We start from the raw sequence: 7343 nt of genomic DNA, 5'->3' as shown, positions 1-7343 counted from the left end.
AAGCTACACAGGTAGGCTTAATCTATGTTTGCTAGTATGATTATCTAGCCCTAAGTAATAGAAATATAGAAATCTCTACTAAACACAGGTTATAACAATAAAAGGATATTTTTAAAAAATCAGATGACATTAAGTAGCTTAACTATATTTTCTGGGGACATCAATGACATTAAGAGTTAAATGTTGTGTTTACATTCCTGATAACCTGGACAATGTTAAAGTTTCCAAATAAAGGCCTTGTCCTCTCTAGCCTTTGTTAGGTCTTGTTATGGGAATAATTTCTCAGTTCTTCCACCTCCTGGTGAGGGATTATTGACTTCTGTCCTCTTCATGATATTCATTGATATGTTCCAGATTCTGCAACAGTTATTTTGTATTAATCTCATTTCAGTACTCATGTCTTTTGTTCTTCTCTCATAGAAGCACCCACTCCCCAGATGCCTTTACAACCTGCTCTTCCCCAGACAGACTTCTACCATGGACCCCTCAATTGACCCAATTTTAAAAGGGAACTCCAAACTGCTGGCCACATGCGCCCCCTTCCAGCTCGAAGCAGCCAGAGCAGTCATCACCCCCTTTCCCTACAGCAGTAAGGAGTTTCTAAAACTAGAGGGGAGAATGAAGCCAGGATTTGGGACAGGCAGTTAGTGTAGAAATAGGGGATCAGCCAAATTGAGGAAATGAAGTCCATGAAAGCCATCTGCCTCTGGAAGTCTGAAAGTTGGAGACTGCCCCTGGGAAAATGGAATGTCAAGGATCTTCGGAGCCCATTGATTACCAAATTTCCCTGCCGTTATCAAGGACTGCAAGCAAGGAGCTGCTAATTAATGCCCCCTGGGCCCTTGCCTGACTGAATTACTTTGGCTCTCTCCCTGCCCCATCCACTTCTTACTTTTTATATCTCACCTGCAAAACCAGGCCTAGTCACGTAGGCAGGAAGGAGAGATAAGGGGGGAGAGAAATGGAGAACAAAAGATTTTCTTATAAAAACAAAAATGGGGGCATATAATATAATATAAAGCTGCTCCCCCACCCTTTACGCTGCAGTCATTTCCCCACCTCCCAACTTACAACCTAGCTTGTCAGTCTGTGTACATGCTAACTAGCTATTGGTTCACCCATCAGCCTGCAAGTATTCTTCTCCGTTATTGGTCCTTGTTAGCCCACGAAATTCCACTGCTTAAGAATGGCTCCTCTGCCATTTTTTCTCTCTCTCTCCTCCTGGCTTTCACTCTCTCCTCCTTGCTTTCACCCTCTCTTGTGCACGCGTGCTCTCTCTCTCTCTTCTTCTCATTTTCTCTCTTACCCTGCAGTGAGACACTCTGCCTCTTTGCTTAATAAACTCTCTTATGTGAATTCCCACATCCAGAGTGGTTTCTGGGTTCTTACACACCCCATCTTCTTCATCACAGGAGAAGCTCCTTTACCTGTGTGACTATAAATAAAGGAATGGTGGGCTACTCCATCTTAATAGAGACCTACAGAAGAGTAGAGGCCCCCTTATATAAAGAAAAAGGTAGAGACCCTCTGATATAAAATGAATATATCTAGTTAAGATTGACCAAACCAAAATGGATACGAATAAAATCATTGAGTTGTGCTGACTGTGGTTAATAGAAGGACAGTAACCTGAGATAAAATAATGTGGCAATGAGTTAAGGACATTGTGACCATTTCTGTGAAGCAACCCATCCCTTCGGAGACTCCAGAAGTTGCCAATTTCAGATTTGGGTAGTGCGGCTCCCCCAGCCTAGCTTGCCCTGCTAACCTGCCAGGTGTAACCTGAAATAGATAAGCTGGAGCTGGCTGCTTGCATTCCTTGGGGAAAAAAAATAAGAGGAAAAAGGTCCCTATTGTAAGCCTGCGAGGATTTTTTTATGGTTTCACTTTAAAAATGAGTTTGCTGAAATCCCGCCCTACTACTGCTACCACTACTGGAGTAGTGGTCCTGACAAGTCAGTCTGTTTTCTGTTTTCTTTCTTTTTCTCTTTTCCCAAAATAAACTTTTTCCTACTTTACTTTCTGGTGGTCTCACTATGCATCGATAACTGGACCTCACAACAGCCAAATCTGGTATGGCCTGATCTGTCATGCCCCTTCTCATTTATAAAGAGTATTGGCTCTTGTGTGTTTATTGATTAGATAAGTTTATGGGTGATTGATTGATTTTATAGTCAACATCGTTCTCAGGCAGTTAACTCTTTTCCCATCCACAGGAGATGTGGCTGAAAACCCCCACACTTCACCACTGCTCATCTCTTTGTTTGCCATATTGAGATGGGTGGCCAAGACTGGTCTGATGGAATCCCTGGAGCAGGAAACTTTGCCCCAGGACTTCATAACAAAGCCTATGGAGCAAGTTCAAGACCCCAGGCCTGTGTTTCTCTATTCTCTTGTAGTGCCTGCCTTCCACATTGCACTTTCTAGATGACAGGGAGCCTGTTTCCTTATTTCTGTCCTTCTCTCCCTATTCTACCCCAATCTAGAACCTTCTATAACATTTCCATTGACATGAGCATTTTTCTCTTGGGAGGCCAGGAGTTGAGCAAGTACAGAGAGGGACCAAGAAGGGAAGTTTAAGAGAAGATGATAAAACAACAACAACAACAAAACAAAAAAACTCACAGTTCTTCCTGGTGACTGAGACCAGCAAACTTGTTGCAATCCTGAGCTGCATTCCACACTGACCCTCTATGGACCTGAAAGACCTCACTCTCTTTTCCACCTGTCCCCACCTGTTCTTCTTTTCAAACTCCTCAAGGAAATGGCAAAACATGTTGAAATGGAGAGACAGTATTATGATTACAGTTTTGAACTATTTAAATACTTTCATGTTTAAACATATGGTAAGTGTGTAAAACATATACATTCAGAAGAAAAGAGAAAATCATTTTTTCCTCAGGGAACATAGGTTTAATTATACCAGGATGATCTGGGGGACCCTCCCCTTCTATGAAAATCCTCCCAACTGGGAAAACAGGTCAGGGAAATCCTGCCCTTGGACTGCACTAACTCCTGATTCTCATGTTACATGTGCCCCTGAGCTTCTCAAGGAGGGTCTAGGTATTTATACTGACTCCTAATTCACCTCCTTCAAGGGTCCTTTCTCCCTTATATATGGGTTGAAAGAATTGGAGTAAGCATTAAACAAATGCTTTAATGTGACAGGCACTGTACTACCTGAGTTTTCATGCATAGACTTCTTTAACCCTTGCAAAAACTTGAGTAGCTATTATTCTTGTTTTAAAGATGAGAAATCTGAGACTCTGAGAGGTCAAGAGGTGGATCCACAATGTGGAGACACTGGTTTTGTTTTATCCTTCTCACTTGTGAATAGTATAGGTCAATTAGATCTATACTCTTCTCTATAGCCTTCCTAAGTGTTGACCTTGGAATTGTTAATCCCCTCCCCTTTCCATCCTGCCTTTCTGTATTGCTTTGATTTGGGAGGCTGATAGAGCTTGTCTTCTTCTCCCCCATTATTTGTGGAAAAGAGCAAATCCTTGAATCTTCTAGACTGGCTGTGGAGGAGACTGCTGCATCTATGATTCTGAGGTCTGGGGATTCAAGTTCCTAACTGGTCATTGGAATTCCCAACAGACTTAACACCCACCAAGTAGTTTGATGTCATCTACTCCATGGTCTTAAAATTAAGAATTTTTGAACAGTGGATATTATATAAAGTGATAAAGGCATAAAAAGATAGTCTACTAAAGTAAGCCCCCTCCTAGCCGCATTACCCAAAGTATCCAGTTTCATTTCCTAGAAGCAACAACTGACTGCTTTAGCACTTTTATGAATTTATTCAGAGATTCAATAGCCTTTAAAAAGTGTCAGGAACTAGAATAACAAAAGCAATAAGGAGTACCCACTGGTCAGGGCCTTTGGTTGGTTTGTAGAGTTGACACTAAAGTGCATCTGTTTTAGTCAGCTTTTTCACTGCTGTGACTAAAAGACCTGACAAGAACAATTTTAGAGGAGGAAAGGTTTATTTGGGGACTCACAGATTTGAGGTCTCAATCCATAAACAACTGACCATTCCTCAGGGCTGGAGGTGAGGCTGAACATCATGGCAGAAGAGTGTGGCAGTGGGAAGCAGAGAGATTTCACTCCCCAGATACAAATATATATCTGAAAGGCACGAATCCAATGCCTCACCTCATCCAGCCACATCCTACCTGCCTTCACTCAGTTAATTCCATCAGGGGATTAGTTCACTGATTGGGTTAAGGCTCTCATAATGCAATCGTTTCTCCTGTAACCTTCTTGCACTGTCTCACACATGAGCTTTTGGTGGACACCTAATAGCTAAACCATAATAGCATCAAACCTTTCCCCTGCCAGAGGCTTAGATTTGCAAAGTGCTTGCTGGTCATGTTCTGGCACAAATTTAATTTGGACATAAAATAAGTCCTTGAGATTTAAAAATGTTAGGTTCTCTTTTCTTTATTCAGTTCTCAAAACTAGCATGTTTGCTAGAATCATCCTAGGCAAGTTTCATAAAGCTATTTCATGGGAGGCTTATGCAATAGTCACTGACTTCCATGTGCAAAACTGTAACTTCATTTTTTTCCACAATTAAACCCAACTCCTCAGTCACCATTTATTTTGGTGGCAGAAAATTTCATCTGGTGAAAAAAAAAGAAAGGAAACATAGTTGCTTCCTGATGTTGTTCTCTGAGAATCTTCCATCTCCCATCCTTCTTCCTTCCCTGCTGACATTCCCTGCCCTCCGTTAGTGTCTGATGAGATGCCTCTCAGCCTTTTAGATCCCTGGCCCGTGTCATAGATGACTGCTGTGTCACTTCTCCTGCTCCCAGGTCAGGTCAGTGGCTCTGTCTCTTTTGTTCCACCCTAAGCTCCTCTAAGCCCACCAGGCCTGAGCAAAACAAAGTAACAAATGTATTGGATCAGAGTATGAGAAAGCATTCTCCTTCCCTGGGGTTGAAGGTGTAAGTTAGTACTGTATAAAACTTTTGGAGAACAATTTGGCCAGATCTTCTAATGCTATAGTATACCCATCTGTTCTGGGGAAATACTGACGCACCTGAACAAAGAACCAAATACAAAAATGTCATCGCAGCATTGTTTATGATAGCAAAAAACAATTGGAATCTACCTAAATGGGCAAGAATTGGAGATTGCTTCTTGAGGGCTGTCTTGGACAAGATGGCGCCTGGCAATGAGCCAAAGGGCACTGGCTACCAAAATAAGGAAGTACCCAAAAAGGCTGCTTGCTTACTAGTTCCTTGGAGACTTATGACGTGTTAACACCAGGCTCAAGGATTGGTTATCTAATATCATGCCGCGCATGGACAGCTCGTGATTCATAGTGTTATGCTGGCATTCCTCTGCATGCTCTCCTGCGTGAGAGAAAGCTTTGCTATAATTGGCTGATAAGCTAGGAGCTGGGGGAGGAGAGAGGGAGAGGGAGGTAGAAGGAAGATAGAGAGAGAACAAAAGAAGACAGAGAAACAGGGAGGACTCAATAAATCTCATCAACTAGAGATTGGTGGTGTCTCCTTTCTCCGTGCCGGTTCCTCTGGACGGAACAATTGCTTAAATAAATTATGAACTATTCATATAATGGAATTTTAGATAGCAGTTATTTTTTTACAAACACACAGCAAACTGCTAATATTGATGTCCTCCTCCCAAGTTACTCTGTATGTCTATACCATTTGTTGATCAAAAGGATTGATTTAGTACTTGTATAAAAATGAGCTTTTAAAGATCACGTTAGCTGAGTTAAAACAGTCACGATTAGGTCACTTTGAGAGAGGGATTTGAGAGTGCCTCCTGGGCCAGCAGTTCCCCAGAGGGTTAGCCTGCAAGTTCTTTGGGCTGTCCTGTCCTGGTCCTCTGCCATCAACGCCAGGCTCCTCTTCAGACTGGGATCTAGCCAACCACTTTGGGCTGGGGTTTGGACTTGCCCTTTGCTGTCCTCTGTGCTGTCTGAGGTCATTGCTCCCCACTGGGGGCTGACCTGCTGGGTTCCCTCTCCGGCTGCCCTGGGGAGTAATGCCCAGGTGTTCACAACATATTCCCCTTCCAAAGTTTCTGATGAAGTGCTGGTTGTGGCCACCAGGACCCTTCTCTCTTGGTTTGCTTAGTATTTCTCTGCTCCAACAGTGGCTGTCCAGGCCTTCCACTGGTGGTCATCAGTACTTGTCTTAGTTCTGACTACCAAGGACAAAGCCAACTTCACTCACTGCCATGGGGATTTCTGCAGCTCTTTGAGATTCTGTAATTGGGGTAGGAAAGAACCAGCTTCCCGCTCAGGCTCCAGGGAGCATTCTGTATTCTCCTGTAGCTCAGCCCCCTGGTAGCTCACCTGAGCAACCCCTTCTTTGGGAACCTCTCAGTACCAGGAAGAGTAGGTCAGAGAACACCAACCATCAGCCTGGCACCCAGCCGGGTTGTGATCTTGGAGCAACCATCCCCTCAGGGAGCGACTCCACTCCCTTTCTATCACTACCTCTGCAGGTAAGGGGCAGTCTGTATTCCACTCAGCCCTGCTTTGTGAACTCAGCCTGGGGCTTATCAATGGCTCAAAGCACACATTTTCCATTTCCCAGAAACTTGTCAAATTCTTATAACAGGGACTCAGAGAGGTCGCCTTTTGCTAAAAGCAGCAACTGTTCATTTAGGCCAGCAGCTACCCAATGGGTAACTAAAAACAGGATAAAACCTGGCATCTCTGCCTTCATTTAGTATCTGCCTCCTTCATCACCTTAAATGTTGGGCCAGATCCCCGCTCAGCTCTTCATGAGGGCGTGTTAATCATTTAAGGAGCATTCATCTAAAAACTAGTAATATAAGGTTTATTAGCCTGAGGATGATTTGGGGGTGATTTTCCTAATTTATCTCATCCCCCTTTCAAGACCGATTCCTGATTTGCAGGTGTTAGGTCGGGATTTAGGCGGCTATATAGAAGGGAGCACAACAACTAAGGAAGCGGGCAGTGTGCCAAAGAGCGACCAATCAAACGCGGACACTTACATCCACCTATCACTCAGCAGGAACCCCCCACACACACACCTATTCTGGTCTATCCTGGGCAGCTGGGGCCGCGTGCGATTTTCTCTGGCTCTCCACCCGGACCTGAACCCCAGAGGGCTGGGAATTTTGCCCAAGAGTTAAATTCCAATAAAGTTTGCTTTGGCCATTTTTGTCTGCTTGTGTTTGGCCACCAGCCCTCGCCCTTGAATTTACAGCAGGGATGTTCAACTGTCACCTTTTACTGCATCCTGTTTCAGACTCCTGAAGCGGCACCGTGGAGCTGTCCTGCTGCACCTGCCAGGAAATCACCCCTTGATGAGGCTGCCCCACTAAGCAGGAAG

The sequence above is a fragment of the Sciurus vulgaris genome (assembly GCF_902686455.1).
Source record: "Sciurus vulgaris genome assembly, chromosome: 3".
NCBI classification, from domain to species: Eukaryota; Metazoa; Chordata; class Mammalia; order Rodentia; family Sciuridae; genus Sciurus; species Sciurus vulgaris.
Note: the sequence above shows the minus strand (reverse complement) of the source record.